The following is a 17,292-nucleotide window of genomic DNA, read 5'->3' as shown; positions in this document are numbered from 1 at the left end:
TATTGAGCCATGGCTGTTGCCACAGCCGCAGCTACTGCAGCATTTAGAGCTCCTGTATCGATTTGTGGAGGAGGTGGTGGTATTGGAGTTACCCGAGGATCGCGTGTAACGCCCGCAAATCTAGGCTAGTCAAATTAGAGGCAATAGGGGTCGAAAATGACTTTTCGACAAAAGATTATTTTGAATAAATAATCTTAACCAAGTTGTAGAGTATATTACAAGGTTTTCTTACATATAAAGAACGCCGAAAACCGAGTTATAACGAAGAAGTTATGACCCGTTGAAGTTTCGCGACGGAACCGGCACGATACCAGGAAGCGTAAATAGTGAATTTACGATAGAGCGAGATTTAGCCTTAGCGATCTAAACTAAAGTCGTAGAATACGTTAAAATAAGAACATCGATAAAAAGAACGCCCAAATCTGACTTCGTATGAGGAAGTTATGATTTTTCTAAGATTTAGCATAGCAGTGCACAACCCGAAATCTGAATTTTAGATCGGTCGATTTTTAGCCGACGGGATCTAAATGAAAGTTTTAGTACTCGTAAATACCAACGCGTGGATATGAAGAACGTCGAAAATAGAGCTCGTATGCAAAAGTTATGGACGAAGCTTAGTCCCTACTTTTCGAGCGCGGCGAATTCGATACAGTTTTGTAAATACGAGATAGAATGAGAATTAGCCAACGAGGTCTAAATGAGAGTTGAAGATCTCATTAATAGGAACTTAACGGTAAAAAGACAGACAAAAATGGAGCTCGTATGCAAAAGTTATGGACGAAGCTTAGTCCCTACTTTTCGAGCGCGGCGAATTTGATACAGTTTTGTAAATCCGAGATAGAATGAGAATTAGCCAACGAGGTCTAAATGAAAGTTGAAGATCTCATTAATAGGAACTCAACAGTAAAAAGACAGACAAAAACGGAGCTCGTATGCAAAAGTTACGGACGAAGCTTGGAGACTACTTTACTATACACTTCCTATAAATACAAGGGTGAACTCCTCATATTTTCTTCACACCATAAGCCTTTCTTTCTCTCTCTAACTTCTCTCTAACCTCCCTAAACCCCTCCCAAGTCTAGGGAACCTCCCTATCACGAGAAGAAAGCCCCGGAGCGCCCGACGGCTCCGAGAAGAAAAGCTTTCGGCTCGGAAACGCTGCTCCAGCGAAGCCCGGTTTTTAATAAAAACCCGCTGTAAGTGAGCTACGCCTATAGTATATTTAATATAGATTTTATTTAATTATAGTAACATTGTTAGGACCTTAAAATAATTATTTAGGCTATTATTATGAGTTATATTGAGTGTTATTTAACGCTTATATAATAGTAATAATAGCTAGACTATTAAATTAGTCTCGTCAAGCGTTAGACTAAACTCTAGTGGTAATGATACTAGGTTTCGTCAAGGGATAATTGTTTTAAGAGTAACGAAGTGCTGTCCGAGTGCCGACTCACCACCTTTCAAGTGAGTGCATGGTCTCTTTCATCTTACACATAGATATGAAGTATTTTAATATAAATTACGTGTTATGTGTGCATATTGTCTGAATACTTGTTGTCTATGCTGGTGAAAGATTTTTATACATGTTTTAAATGATGTAAACTGTATAAAGTATTTTATATCTACAAAATATGTTGGGTAAAACATGGGTAGATGAATGATGATGGATAAAAGCTGAAATAGAGGAACATTAGTAGTACGGACCTAGTGCCCTATAGGTATACATTGGCAGCAGTGGACCTAGTACCCTATAGATGAGCACTGGCAGCTGCGCCACAACCTGTAGATGATTTAGATCTACGGTAAACATCCTAGCAGCTGCGCTCTAAGGATAGTATCGGCAGTTGCGCCTAATAGGGAGCCTTATGACCATGACAGTAGTGTTTAAAGGTCAATACCGGCAGAAGCGCCTCATAGAAAATGTCCTAATTCTGGCAGCTGAGCCTAAGTGACAATATTAGCAGCTGCGCTTGACCAATGTGTCATTGGCAACAATGGACTTCATGTTGTTTCCTTAGGATGATCCTTAGGAATGAATGAATGAGAAATAGCTGATTCTTAGGGTAGATCCTTAAGAATAAAGAAGATAATGGGGATGGGTAATTGGGTTGATTGTTTGATTGTTTAAACATAATAATTATATTATTGTGGGTTGAAAACCCTATGTACTCACCAGGTTTCCCAACCTGACCCACTCAGTTTATTTATATCACAGGTGTTGATATGAAGTGACATTACACTGAGAGATTTAAAGAGATGTAGATCACTAGTGTAAATAATTGTAAGTTCTGTTTATGCTTATGTTTCTGTATTAACGATGACATCCCAAACGTTTTAAAATGACATAAATAAGTTTCTTCGAAAATGTTTTAATAACGCATTTACCATGTTTTTCTGGGAACAAATTCCGCAACATTTTTATAAAATGAAGTACTCTGATTTTTATAAAGCATAAACAAAATCGGTCTTTTTTTGGCCATGAAAATGGGGATGTCACAGTTGGTATCAGAGCATTAGTTTAAGCGAACTAGGAATATGGATTTATTTCTAGACTTAAACTTAGAATGCTAAGCGATGATTGTGAGGTGTGAGCACTAGATTATTTTAGGAATTATGCCTAAAATGCTTTTATGTGCTAAATACTTGTGCCTGATATGCTGTTAGTTGTTCGGATCTATGGTTTGTTGCCGACCGGATCTGGAAACCTTATGTGTGTAGGATTCTAAACGTACGACTACGATATTAGAACTAGCATGTAAACGTTTCAGAGTGATAAGGATGATTTAAACGTCAATCCTAAGTAAAGGTCTAGATTCACCTCATTAGGTGTATAGATCAAGATGGTAAGAACCCGTAGCGGAAACATGAATGCAAATGGGAACAGAAACCAACCCCCAGTGATTGAGCAAATACCGGCGATGGAAGCCACTGCTGAGCCAGTCACAATGGCCGGAGTGCAAGCGATGATCCAAGCGATGTTGGATCGTCAAATGGAGGAAACTAGACGTTTGCTCCAGCAAAATCGAGAGGAAGCCACTATTCAGATCGAACGGCCCGAGTTGAATGAAGGGCAGACTGAGGAGGAGAACTACAGTGGGACTGTTGGTCAAGTCAACCCGCCAATAGTTTGACAAAACAACCAAGATGACAAAGTCGAGAGGAATGGATGCAAGTACAAGGATTTTCTAACTTGCAAGCCATCGACTTTCACTGGAAAGGAGGATCCGATCGGGGTCATGGATTGGATCTCAGAGATGGAGTTAGCTTTCATGACGTGCGGTTGCAGAGGAAAACAACAGACCACATTTGCAGTACGTCAGTTTCGAGGAGGCGCTGTACGTTGGTGGAATACCTTGGGGAAAACTCTGAGCCCTAATGAGCCCCTGCAACTAACATGGGCAGAAATTCTGGTGCAGTTCAAACGTAGGTACTGCTCAGCCCAAAATCTGCTCGAGCTGGAAAACCAATTCCTTACCTTGAAGAAAGGAAGCATGTCTGTTGATGAATACACCAACAATTTCACAGAGAAGATGGAGTTCGCCTTACGTCTTGTTCCAGATGAGCTGACGAAAGTCGACAAGTATACTAAAGGACTTCCATGGGAGTACGCGGTGCCAGTGCGTCAGGCACCTACTCTGGAGGCAGCTATCTGGGCTGCCAAGTCTGTGGAAGATATAATTAAGGGAAGAGCTGCCAACAAGATTAAGGTTGGCGAAAAGAGGAATTTTGAGGAATCTACGAGGCCCAATAAGAAGATCAAGTATGGTTCAAAGGAGTCTAACGGAGGAGGAAACAAAGTGAAATGGTGCGAGAAGTTCAAGAAGAATCACTTTGGGAAATGTAGCGAAGAAGTGACTTGCTACAAGTGTGGGAAGACCGGACATTACGCCAACGAGTGCAAAAGGGTGTGTTATGAATGCCGTGAAGAAGGGCATGTTGCTAAGGATTGTCCGAAAAAGAAAGAGGCGGCAAAACCAAACATTCCGCCAAAGGCAAGAGCATTTCAAATGATCCTTGACGAAGCAGCTGACGATGCAAGGAATCAGGAGTAAGGATGGATATATAGAGATCAAGTTATGAAGAAGCCATATAGATAGTGTCATATGATGTAGCCTATTAGAGGCATAGTCTAGGGTGAACTTGAACACCTATGTAACCGTTTCAAGAAATAATATGAAACCTTTGTTTTGTTATCTGATGTGTTAAGTTGTTGTGTAGTTTTCTTGTATGGTGACTTGGAAAGACTGTGGGACAATACTTGGAACGAGTATGAGTAGGTGTGAATGGTAGTAGAGGCCTATACTACCGGAAGCACAGGACTCACACTTGGATCAGGGAAAGTCACAAGGTTACCGAGAAGCTAGAAATTGATTTCATTTTATTCAAGTATGTCGTTACCACCGTTTCGGTAATGACTAAGAAGATTGTTGATATTCCGACCCTTGTGGTCATATCGAATCGAGTCCGACTACGATGAGTATGTTGTGTGGTTCAGAGAAACAAGTTTGATGTAGCGTCCGACATTAAACCCAACGGTTGAAATTAAAGCGATCAATAGAAGTATCGCACTTGTTGTTAAAGAAGTTGGCAGCTAGAAATGCCTAATGTTAAAGTCTGATTATATCACATTAGAACATGAAGGAAGGCATAGTCCGTTTTAGAATTTAACTCTAAGAGACCTAAGTCTAAGTGTTGCAACATACGATGATAGGTCATTAGAATATGACCCATCAATCCATAGTAGTAATAGAAGAAATCATCTCAGGTCCGTATCCAGAAAGGATCGAGATTGTGACTTGAAGGTCATAATTGGGAGTCTAGCCTGAGGTAGAGAGCAGGTACACGATCGAGTACTACTTACAGTCAATGAGTCTAAAAGATAGACTTGAAGGAATATAGAAGTTATAAATATTATCTAGGATGAAGAGATGACGTATGGAGTCATTATACGACCCTGTTTCGTTGATGATTCCGGGACATAATCATCCTAAGGGGGAGATAATTGTAACGCCCGCAAATCTGGGCTAGTCAAATTAGAGGCAATAGGGGTCAAAAGATTATTTTGAATAAATAATCTTAACCAAGTTGTAGAGTATATTACAAGGTTTTCGTACATATAAAGAACGCCGAAAACCGAGTTATAACGAATAAGTTATGACCCGTTGAAGTTTCGCGACGGAACCGGCACGATACCGGGAAGCGTAAATAGTGAATTTACGATAGAGCGAGATTTAGCCTTAGCGATCTAAACTAAAGTCGTAGAATACGTTAAACTAAGAACATCGATAAAAAGAACGCCCAAATCTGACTTCGTATGAGGAAGTTATGATTTTTCTAAGATTTAGCATAGCAGTGCACAACCCGAAATCTGAATTTTAGATCGGTCGATTTTTAGCCGACGGGATCTAAATGAAAGTTTTAGTACTCGTAAATACCAACGCGTGGATATGAAGAACGTCGAAAATAGAGCTCGTATGCAAAAGTTATGGACGCAGCTTAGTCCCTACTTTTCGAGCGCGGCGAATTCGATACAGTTTTGTAAATACGAGATAGAATGAGAATTAGCCAACGAGGTCTAAATGAGAGTTGAAGATCTCATTAATAGGAACTCAACGGTAAAAAGACAGACAAAAATGGAGCTCGTATGCAAAAGTTATGGACGAAGCTTAGTCCCTACTTTTCGAGCGCGGCGAATTTGATACAGTTTTGTAAATCCGAGATAGAATGAGAATTAGCCAACGAGGTCTAAATGAAAGTTGAAGATCTCATTAATAGGAACTCAACAGTAAAAAGACAGACAAAAATGGAGCTCGTATGCAAAAGTTACGGACGAAGCTTGGAGACTACTTTACTATACACTTCCTATAAATACAAGGGTGAACTCCTCATATTTTCTTCACACCATAAGCCTTTCTTTCTCTCTCTAACTTCTCTCTAACCTCCCTAAACCCCTCCCAAGTCTAGGGAACCTCCCTATCACGAGAAGAAAGCCCCGGAGTGCCCGACGGCTCCGAGAAGAAAAGCTTTCGGCTCGGAAACGCTGCTCCAGCGAAGCCCGGTTTTTAATAAAAACCCGCTGTAAGTGAGCTACGCCTATAGTATATTTAATATAGATTTTATTTAATTATAGTAACATTGTTAGGACCTTAAAATAATTATTTAGGCTATTATTATGAGTTATATTGAGTGTTATTTAACGCTTATATAATAGTAATAATAGCTAGACTATTAAATTAGTCTCGTCAAGCGTTAGACTAAACTCTAGTGGTAATGATACTAGGTTTCGTCAAGGGATAATTGTTTTAAGAGTAACGAAGTGCTGTCCGAGTGCCGACTCACCACCTTTCAAGTGAGTGCATGGTCTCTTTCATCTTACACATAGATATGAAGTATTTTAATATAAATTACGTGTTATGTGTGCATATTGTCTGAATACTTGTTGTCTATGCTGGTGAAAGATTTTTATACATGTTTTAAATGATGTAAACTGTATAAAGTATTTTATATCTACAAAATATGTTGGGTAAAACATGGGTAGATGAATGATGATGGATAAAAGCTGAAATAGAGGAACATTAGTAGTACGGACCTAGTGCCCTATAGGTATACATTGGCAGCAGTGGACCTAGTACCCTATAGATGAGCACTGGCAGCTGCGCCACAACCTGTAGATGATTTAGATCTACGGTAAACATCCTAGCAGCTGCGCTCTAAGGATAGTATCGGCAGTTGCGCCTAATAGGGAGCCTTATGACCATGACAGTAGTGTTTAAAGGTCAATACCGGCAGAAGCGCCTCATAGAAAATGTCCTAATTCTGGCAGCTGAGCCTAAGTGACAATATTAGCAGCTGCGCTTGACCAATGTGTCATTGGCAACAGTGGACTTCATGTTGTTTCCTTACGATGATCCTTAGGAATGAATGAATGAGAAATAGCTGATTCTTAGGGTAGATCCTTAAGAATAAAGAAGATAATGGGGATGGGTAATTGGGTTGATTGTTTGATTGTTTAAACATAATAATTATATTATTGTGGGTTGAAAACCCTATGTACTCACCAGGTTTCCCAACCTGACCCACTCAGTTTATTTATATCACAGGTGTTGATATGAAGTGACATTACACTGAGAGATTTAAAGAGATGTAGATCACTAGTGTAAATAATTGTAAGTTCTGTTTATGCTTATGTTTCTGTATTAACGATGACATCCCAAACGTTTTAAAATGAAATAAATACGTTTCTTCGAAAATGTTTTAATAACGTATTTACCATGTTTTTCTGGGAACAAATTCCGCAACATTTTTATAAAATGAAGTACTCTGATTTTTATAAAGCATAAACAAAATCGGTCTTTTTTTGGCCATGAAAATGGGGATGTCACATCGCGTCTCGTTAATCGGCGCGGAGGAATTTTTTAACTACAAGTTTACAAAGATGACGATACTGGTAAGGATTTAATAGAGAGAAATGATGAGAGTGACTAATGGACTAATTCTCCATAGCCCAACAACACAATTGAATAGTATGATTAAATGCAGATCTAGTACTAGAAAGATGATAACATTTGGTTAATAATTTCCATGGGATTAGATATCTGTCAATAATATTGGTTTTTACAGATGTAACAAGTATAGGAAAACTGACCTAGAAGTAGGTCTTAGATCGAACCAAGCTGGGAAAATTTTGACAGAAGTACGACCTAATCAAGACTTAACAGATCCAGTCTTTACAAAGATAGGAAATTAAACTAGAGTTTTTACATAACTAAGTTATATCCAAAAGAGAGAGTTGAGTAGGCTTTATCTACGACGAGAACCACTAGAATGAGTCCTTTACTCTGACAGACGGTGCTCCATGTCTCTCATGTGCCTTTCAGACATTTCCTGACGAGCTCGAAGTTCCCTGACTTCAGCTTGGGATGCAGCTAGCTGTTGCTGCAGAGCCTCATTGGTTCTCCTAGTCCTTTCCATAGTTGTTTCGAGATAGTGAATGCGGACCGTGTTAATGCCCGAATTGGCATTAACTTCCGTGACTCGGTCGATGGCTGCCCGACCTTGCTCGACATTCTGAGCAATCCTACGAACCATGATGGGTAGGACTCGGTCAGCTGAACCTCCCTCGCTTAAATTGTAAAAGCTTTGGTCTCCATTGAAGGGTAAGGGATGACCCTACTCATCACCCCAGCGGTTCAAGTTTGTCGCCCACAAGGGTGTGGGACCTTGAAATGCTGGTCGGGGGTTGAGGTTTGGGACTTGTCCCTCTTGGGGTAGGTTGTTGGCTTTTGGATCAGAGTCGGAACTATCAAAAAAGCCTTCAGCGAGGTGATCATCTAAAGGGATTCGATGGTAATCTTCTGGCTCATCTTCAAGCCATCAAGCATTTCCTTGATTTAGGAAGTACGGGTCGCCAGGAGGATGGAATCCAGCCATGATATCTACGTGAGAAAAGGGATATAAGAATCCTATATAAATAGACGTACTACTTAAGATAATTATAATATGATCCTTACCAGTTACTTCAATACTTGTATAGTGCATACCAGTTATATGAAATCAAAACATGATAGACCTTCGAATAAGTGACCCTAACTCCAAATCCACAACCAAACAAGGAACATGAAGTAAAGCAAAGATCACCGATTCTAAGTCTATGACACCTTAACCTCATATAACCTTAGCGTATCCACTTAGCAACTATTGGCCTACTTAGTAAGGACCTCTTTAGTTCTCAAACAAGTAACTATAGTGACACAAAATACTCCTATAGTATTTTAGGTTTATGTTTTGTTCTAATGTTATCATTATAGTAGTGTTGGTAAGTTTTTTAGACTTGTTGCCACATCACAACCATTCTTGGGCATATGCTAATCACTTCTCGGATTAGCATAGTTGATCATGCTATGCCACTCCCAGAACTGACAATACATCCCCGAGCCTACTTGTGATATTCAACAATCGTAATACTTTTGTTCTGTCCTAGTGACACTGATTTTAGTATGAATGCAGGTTTGTATACTTAGTTAAATATTTTATTATTTAAAAGTATAAACTCTTGGTCAGAGTATTTAAATCCCATTGTATTTATAGTTAGTATATCTTTTATGGGTTGATATACTCAATTCACTATAAACAATGCTCTGATACCAAACTGTCACACCCCAAAACCGGAACGACGGAAACATTCTGGGGAGGAGGACGTCATGTACAGTATCACAACACAGAATAATAGTAAACAAGAAAATAACATCATCCATTACATTAATAAGGTATTTTAATACAAGTGTGTTATGTACAGTTTATAAGACACCAAAATATGAATCAAAATAAAAGATGAGTCTTGAAAGTGCTCCATCTTCTCAAAAGCTGGCCTCGGTACCTATCTACTGATGACCTGAGAATACAAGTTATTTTGAAAGATTTTATCAGCTATAAAGCTGGTGAATCCATAAGCATTTTAGTTTCATTGTTTGTAAGAAAATGTTTGTAAGTGTTTGAATGTATGAGTTTGTAAATGTGTGTAGTAATTGTTTGTATCTCCTAGAAAATCCTATATTTTCTACTAAAAGTAGTCTTCTACCAAGGCATCAAGTGTGCTGCGTGTTTGTTCATTGTAAGAGTGAGTATTCCTCCCAAAGGTGACTATCATTAATCAAATATAGTTTGTACATTATTATTTATGTGAAGATCACAAATTAAATGTAATGAGGAAAATAATGAAGTAGTGTACTTTTATGTTATAGTAACTACTACTGTACTAACTACCTTAAACCAATTGTTAATTAAGGTATAATGTGATATAATTGTAACCATACTTGATCGACCTAGTAAACCACGACGCTTGAAGACGTCGAGATGGTATGAAATTCATCACCTGAAGACCTGCAGGTCCCACTGTAGCTAGCAGCAAGGTGTAAGATGGTCAGTCCAGTATAGATCAATACACGAATTCACGCTCTTCCTTCAGAAGACTCTGGTTACAAGACGAGCCATGACAGAGATGCCATGCCCCGAAGTAGTGCCTCACATTTATGTTATAGTGTGTATGTATTGTATGTACTAGTGTAGTGTATGTTCTCCTTGATCCTCATCATAGTATGTTCTTTTGTATAGTATATAGTGTGTATGTATTGTATGTACTAGTGTATGTTCTCTCTGTATAGTGTATAGTATGTTCTCTCTGATTCTCATCATAGTATGTATTGACTCATGTATGAAGTGACTCTTTGTATGTTTCATTGCACTAGAAATTTGTAATTAGTATAACTCTAAACTATACCTATTATAGTTTACTAGAACTGTTGTTTGAATGACTTAGCAAGTTTATAAACCTTTGCTACCCAAAGGTGTTGGAACTGAAGTAAAAGCTTTATATCCATACATATATACATAATATATAACTAAGGATCAAACGACACTCGGACAAACAACAGAGTACTCTAAGTCCACAACCAAACAAGGAATAGGAATTAAAGCGAGTTATCAGTCCTAAGTCCTTCAAACCTTACTTATATAACTATATATGTATTGGACATGGTTTTGACAATATATAAGTTTAAAGAATTGAAAGTGAAGGTTTGGTAATTAAGAACAAGTTTTATAAATAGTTTAACATGTAAAAGAGTTTGATAATCATTTTGAAGTAGTTTGTTGACAAAACAGTTAAAAGTATAGTAAATCCCTTTGTTTAATAGTTATAAATCACATGTGATTGATATTATAACTATTATGATTTAACTTGTATTCCCCCCCCCCCATAAAAGCATTTAAAAACATTTAAAAGGTTGATTAAGGGGTATGAACTTACCTGTAGTGAGTGGTTTGGATGAAACTTCTGAATAGTATGCTAGGTGCCAAGTGAAGACTTGAACTCACACACGGATCCTATTTAACATATAATGACACATATATGTATCTAATTAGTGATTCATCAACTAATTAAGCAAGTAAAGACACCCTAGGACATGGAACACACTTTAATTCAAGTGTTATAAGTACAAAAGGGTTGCATATAAGGGTTGTAGGGCTTCACCTTGGAGTTCGTGACCCATGGTAATTACCACATGAGTTTACGGCCCATGGGCTTATGGACCAATGAGTTTACGGCTGTAAACTCATGGTAACTTGTACCATTTTGTGTTTCAAGGTCTTAGAAGTCAAAATGAAGTGTTCTAAGTTCAATTCTAAGCCTTAGGAAGGAGTGGTGGCACAAATGTACCACTTATGAGTGTTTACGGCCCATGGAGATTGCCTTGGCCGGAAACACCATGTGTTCTTGAGTTTTTGATGAATTCAAGGGGTAAACTAAGTGGTTCAATCATTAACACAAGCTAAGGTAAGAGTACTTACAATATAGAAGCTTGTCAGGGTGTTTAAGGCTCAAGAACACTAGTGTGTGTTGTTGGTGAAATGAAGAACACTTGAAGATCTATCAAAATGGAATGATTTCATGGATGAAATCGATGGAGTGTACTAGATAAAGAGATGTATCAACAAATCAAAGGATGAAATACTTACATTTTTGGAATATTGAAATGAAGATCCTTATGATACTTGAGAGAGAATGGAAGTTCTTTGGCTTGAAAATGGAAGAAATGAATAAAAGGGTGTAAATGTAACGCCCGTAGATCCGGGCTAGTCAATTTTGAGGCAATAAGTGTCGAAAACGACTTTTTGGCAAAAGATTATTTATAATAAATAGTCTTAACCAAGCTCTAGTATATGTTACAAGGTTTCCGTACATATAAAGAGCGCCGAAATCTGAGTTATAACGAAGAATTTATGACCCGTCGAAGTTTAGCGACGGAACCGACACGACACCGCGAAGTCGTAAATAGTGAATTTATGATAGAGCGACTTTTAGCCTTAGTAATCTAAATGAAAGTCCTGGAATATGTTAACCTGAGAACGTCCATAAAAAAGAACGCCCAAATCTGACTTCTTATGAGGAAGTTATGATTTTTCGAAGTTTCGGCTTAGCGGTGTACACCCCGAAGTTCGAGTATTAGATCGAGCGGTTTTTAGCCGACACAACCTAAACGAGAATCGAAGATGTCGTTATTATTAGTGTAACGATAAAAAGACAGACGAAAATGGACATCGGATGAAGAAGTTATGAGATTTTAACGGACCAATCTTGTCCCGGGCTGTTAAAAATATAACTTTAAAAATAAAGTCAAAATTAGCTGACAGAGTCTAAACGAAAGTTGTAGAGTACGTCTCCACCTACGCGTGGATATAAATAACGTAAAAAACGGAGTCCGTATGAACGAGTTACAAATTCTAATAGCATATTGACGTATTAAAATAAAGTATAAATCATATATACGTACACATATATATACATATGTATATATCATTAGAAAGGTATCGACGATGCGGTCATTATAAGACTAATTTTGAGTTCTTTCGAAATTAGTTTAGTACAAATATCATTAAATCCATTTAAAATAGTATTATAGAGGAGTGTTTAGTTGTTTATATAACTAAAATGTCATTAAGTAATTATGGAGGGTAGTTTTTGAAAATTCAATTAGTATAAATAAGAGCCTTGGGCTCTCATATTTCTTGCACCATTCTCTTGATTCAAGAGTCTTTCTCTCCTTATCCCCTGAGCATTTCGGTCCCTCGTGATTCGACTTCTCTTTCTGTAGTTTTTAGTATAGTAAGGTGAGCGCTGAAGCGTTGCACGAATCTTTCTTAGAAAGATTCAGCGACGAAGTTCTGCCCCTGCAGAGCCGGACTCCTAGCTAAAATCCCCTTGTAAGTAAGTTATGCTTACCCTATTTTAATATAGCTTATATTTAAAATTAATATTGTTATTATGAACTTATAATAAATATTTGAGCTATTATTATGACTTATTTAAGTGTCGTTATAATATCTTTTTAACTACTCGTGGTACGGGGAATCTGGTTTAAAGGGCCGCATAGGGTTGTTGGATTTCAGAAGTGCTATACGCCAAAATGGTCCTGCCCTCCGGTGTTTTATGTCTGGCCCCTATCTGTACATAGTGGTTGGAAAGTATTGTTTAAACGCTTATATAATAATAATAATAATAATAATAATAATAATAATAATAATAATAATAATAATAATAATAATAATAATAATAAGACTAATAATTAGTCACGGTAAATATTATACTAAAATCTAGTGGTAATAATACTAGGTTTCGTCGAAGGAAATTATTTTAAAGTAAACGAAGCGCTGTCCGAGTACGGAGTCACCACCTTCTCAGGTGAGTGCATAGTTACTTTCATCTTACACATAGATATGAAGTATTTTATATAAATTACGTGTTATGTGTGCATATTATCTGAATACTTGTTGTCTATGCTGGATGAACGATTTTATACATGTTTTAAATGATTTAAACTGTATATGTATTTTATATCTACGATAATGTTGGGGTAAAACATGGGTAGATGTAATAGATGGAATATGAGTTGAGAGGTGTTATAGACCACGAGGTGAGGGTGAGAGGTGGACGATGTGAGAAGCCTTTTCCCAAACGATGGCCGTGTCATTCAACAGAGTATGGATGACAACCACAGACTATTCTAGACAGTCCAGTGGAACACTAGCATGCTCGCAACCTGTAGGTGTTGTGAACGATGTGTTCACCCGGTGTACTCTAAACCTTGGCGACCATGCAGACTTGGTGCCTCAACCTTGGCGATCATGCAGACTTGATGCCTAAACCCTGGCGACTATGTATACTTAGTGCCCGTTGTGTAAACCTTGGTGATCATGCAGACTTGATGCCTAACCCCTGGCGACTATGCAGACTTAGTTCCTGTTTTGTAAACCGTGGCAACGATGGACTTCGTGTCGATTCCTTAGGATGATCCTTAGGAATAAATGAACGAGGAATAGCTGATTATTAGGGTAGATCCTTTAGAATAAAGAAGATAATGGGAATGTGTAATTGGGTTGATTGCTTAATTGTTTCAACATAATAACTATATTATTGTGGGTTGAAAACCCTATGTACTCACCAGGTTTTCCAACCTGACCCACTCAGTTTATTTATATCACAGGTGTTGTTATGAAGTCACATTACACTGAGAGATTAAGGAGATATAAATCACTAGTGATAATGAATGTAAGTTCTGTTTATGCTTATGTTTCTGTATTGACGATGACATCCCAAATGTTTTAAAATGAATAAAAATACTTTTCTTCGGAAATGCTTTGATAACGTATTTATCATGTTTTACTGGGAACAAATTCCGCAACATTTTTATTAAAAGAGGCACTCTGGTTTTCATAAAGCATAAACAAAATCGGTCTTTTCTGGCCGTGAAAATGAGTTTATGCATAAAAACATTAAATTGGGTATTAGTGAATTAATATGTTTATTAAACTATAAATATGATATTTTAAACTATGAATATGTTTTATACACGATATATTTAAAAAAATCAAATTTTCTATTAAAATTTTGTATATTTGACTGCAAAAATAAAATTGTATGTATTAAAAAGTATTTCCAAAGAAATAAAAACTATAATGTTTGTTCTAACGGTAGTCTCGCGCCTGCCCAACAGCAAGTGACAACTAGTTGTAAAATAGAGAATGCAAAAGTTTGCTTATTATAATATTAATGTCTATTTTGTTTAAAATATCATTAATCAAAACATTTTAAAAAATGGTTCTTAGGATTCTTAATTTTTTGGATTTATATATATATATATATATATATATATATATATATATATATATATATATATATATATATATATATATATATATATATATATATATATATATATATATATATTCCCACCGAGATGTTTTTCTTCCTCTTCCGATTCACGTTACTTCACATTTTCTTCATACTCTGTTTTTTTATTTATTTTTGGTGATTTGTTTCTCGTTGTTCTTGATCTACACATGGTATCTCTTACGATATGAGTCAACAATCTCTATTGCTTCCTTTTTTCATAAAATATTTTAATATTTTTTTCTTTTGATTTGCATCCAGATCGGCATCGATCTGCTCCCCAAGGCTTTAATTTGATTATTATTATCTACATGATAATTTTATCACATCTCAATCTCTGACGAGTTTTGACACTTGTTATTTTGTGATATTTTTTAAATAAATAATATTCACATGTCAGTTTATACTTTTTTTTTTCAATATTTAAAATTAAAAAGGCACATAATCTTATGTTTATATATATATATATATATATATAACGTATCAAATATAATAAATATTATATAAAATTGTAATTAATATGTTTTTCGTTACTTATTTTAAAATTTTATTTTAAAAAATATTTACTATTTACATTTGAATTGTTGTTAAATATGCAAAAAGATGTTAAGAAATGGAGTTTAAGAATTAGGATATGGCGAACTCCACCGTAATTGAATTTCACATTTATCAATGATGTTTAATAAATTATTGATTCTGATATCACATGCAAGTTATTATATTATAAAGAGATCTTTAAAACGAAATTATATTATAAAAAGATCTTAATAAATTAGTGAATCTGCTATCACATACAAGTTATTATATTCTATATATACTATTAATTGTTAACAAGTTGGGGAACAATAACTTTTTTTCTCTTTCATATTTGGCCACTTGGCCACGGAAGTTTAATTTTTCGTTATTTTGATACTGAGGTTTTGCTTTCCCTTATACTGTGCCAACTTCATATATTTTGTCGTCCTTATCTTGTTACCGCCTTGCTGCCCTTTGGACGAATGGTATTTGTTGCAGTTACCGATTCTGCTTGTCACCGTTTTTCTCTTCCAATCACAGACTACCACAACATCCATCTACTGTGTTCGTTGAGAGTACATCGTATTCTCATATACTCTCATTTCCGACCATTCTCAAAGCTTCAAGATTTCTTCTCATATCATCACAAACACCACCACCACCCAAGACGCCGCCTTTTCACCACCTCTGTCTTTCAGAGCCATGAGCATCGACGGTCAGTCCGTAGTTCCAACGAAGTATGGAAGTGACGGACTCCACCCTGATTTGATCACTATATCTCACCGGTGGAGAAGAACCTAACGACGTACCTCTGATTTTGACTGCTTCCTTTGATGACTTCCGATTATCATTGTTCTTTACCAAAATTTACACCATGATGTATTTCATTTCTGATTTTGTCACAACTGGAAATTCTGATACCTTGTAAAACCCTTAACAAAGATAACATTTTAGTTAAAGCTTGGAAAAAAAAACATGTATGATGCTTGTTCAATGATCACAAAAATTCCATCAAATACTCTACACAAACATTCAAGTAGTCAAGAAAAGGTTGGAAACCCTAAAAATCCCAGTTTAAGTCCATTTTGGACTAGGATTTTCTTATTGGGCCTAATGGACCAATAAGTTTCCAATTTGATTATTTTGGGCTTAGAACTCTTATATGGACTCTAATTGGACCCATTTTTTTTACATTTTGGGCCATAATGGGCCTAGAATGAAATAAAATACCCTTATTGGGCGATAACAAATTTAATAACACCCAAAGGGCCATAAAACTCATGCTTTGATGTATATTGGACCCATATCATGGACTTAAGCACTCAAGGCCCAAATTCTTTTCTTTCTTTCCTCTTTCTCGGCCCAAGAAGAAAACAAAAAAAAAGATATTCATGAAATAAGGAGGGTTAGCCACCTCCTTATTACACCATAGACTTCCAAGCAACATCACATACCTCCATGCAACCATCCTATCACCTCTCTCTCTTCTCCTTTCTTCTTCTTTATTCTCGGCCAAAGGAGAAACACACACACACACACACATATTTCACCAACTTCTTTCAACCTCATTCTCTCTAGAAAGCTTCATTTTCCTTCTCAAATTTTCGAAGATCTAAGGTGGATCAAGAAGGTTTCCACCAAAAATCATCAATTCTTGGTAAGTCCTACCACACTTAAGTTGTATAACTTCATCTTCATGTTAGATCAGTCATTCTAAGTAATTTTTTGGTGATCATACTCCTAGAAACCTACTAAGTTCGAGATCCATCCAAGAAAGCTTGCTAGGGCCGAAAATAGCATCAAACTCTTTCACTTCTGCTTCAAAACCGAACCCACAAACTCAAGGTGAGCTTCATACCCCTTTGTTTTCGTTTTTATAATGTTTTTGGGGGAGAATACAAGTGTTTTAGTGTTAGATCTATGTATATATGCATGTTTCTATGTTTAACTTTTAGATCTTTACTTGAAAATGAAGTTTATCACTTGGATCTTCATATAAACCTTGAGAAAAGTATGTGTACTCACATATAATACTTGTAAACTTGTAG

This window comes from Lactuca sativa, chromosome 3 (assembly GCF_002870075.4).
Source record: "Lactuca sativa cultivar Salinas chromosome 3, Lsat_Salinas_v11, whole genome shotgun sequence".
Classification (NCBI taxonomy): domain Eukaryota; kingdom Viridiplantae; phylum Streptophyta; class Magnoliopsida; order Asterales; family Asteraceae; genus Lactuca; species Lactuca sativa.
This window is presented reverse-complemented; position numbering follows the sequence as displayed.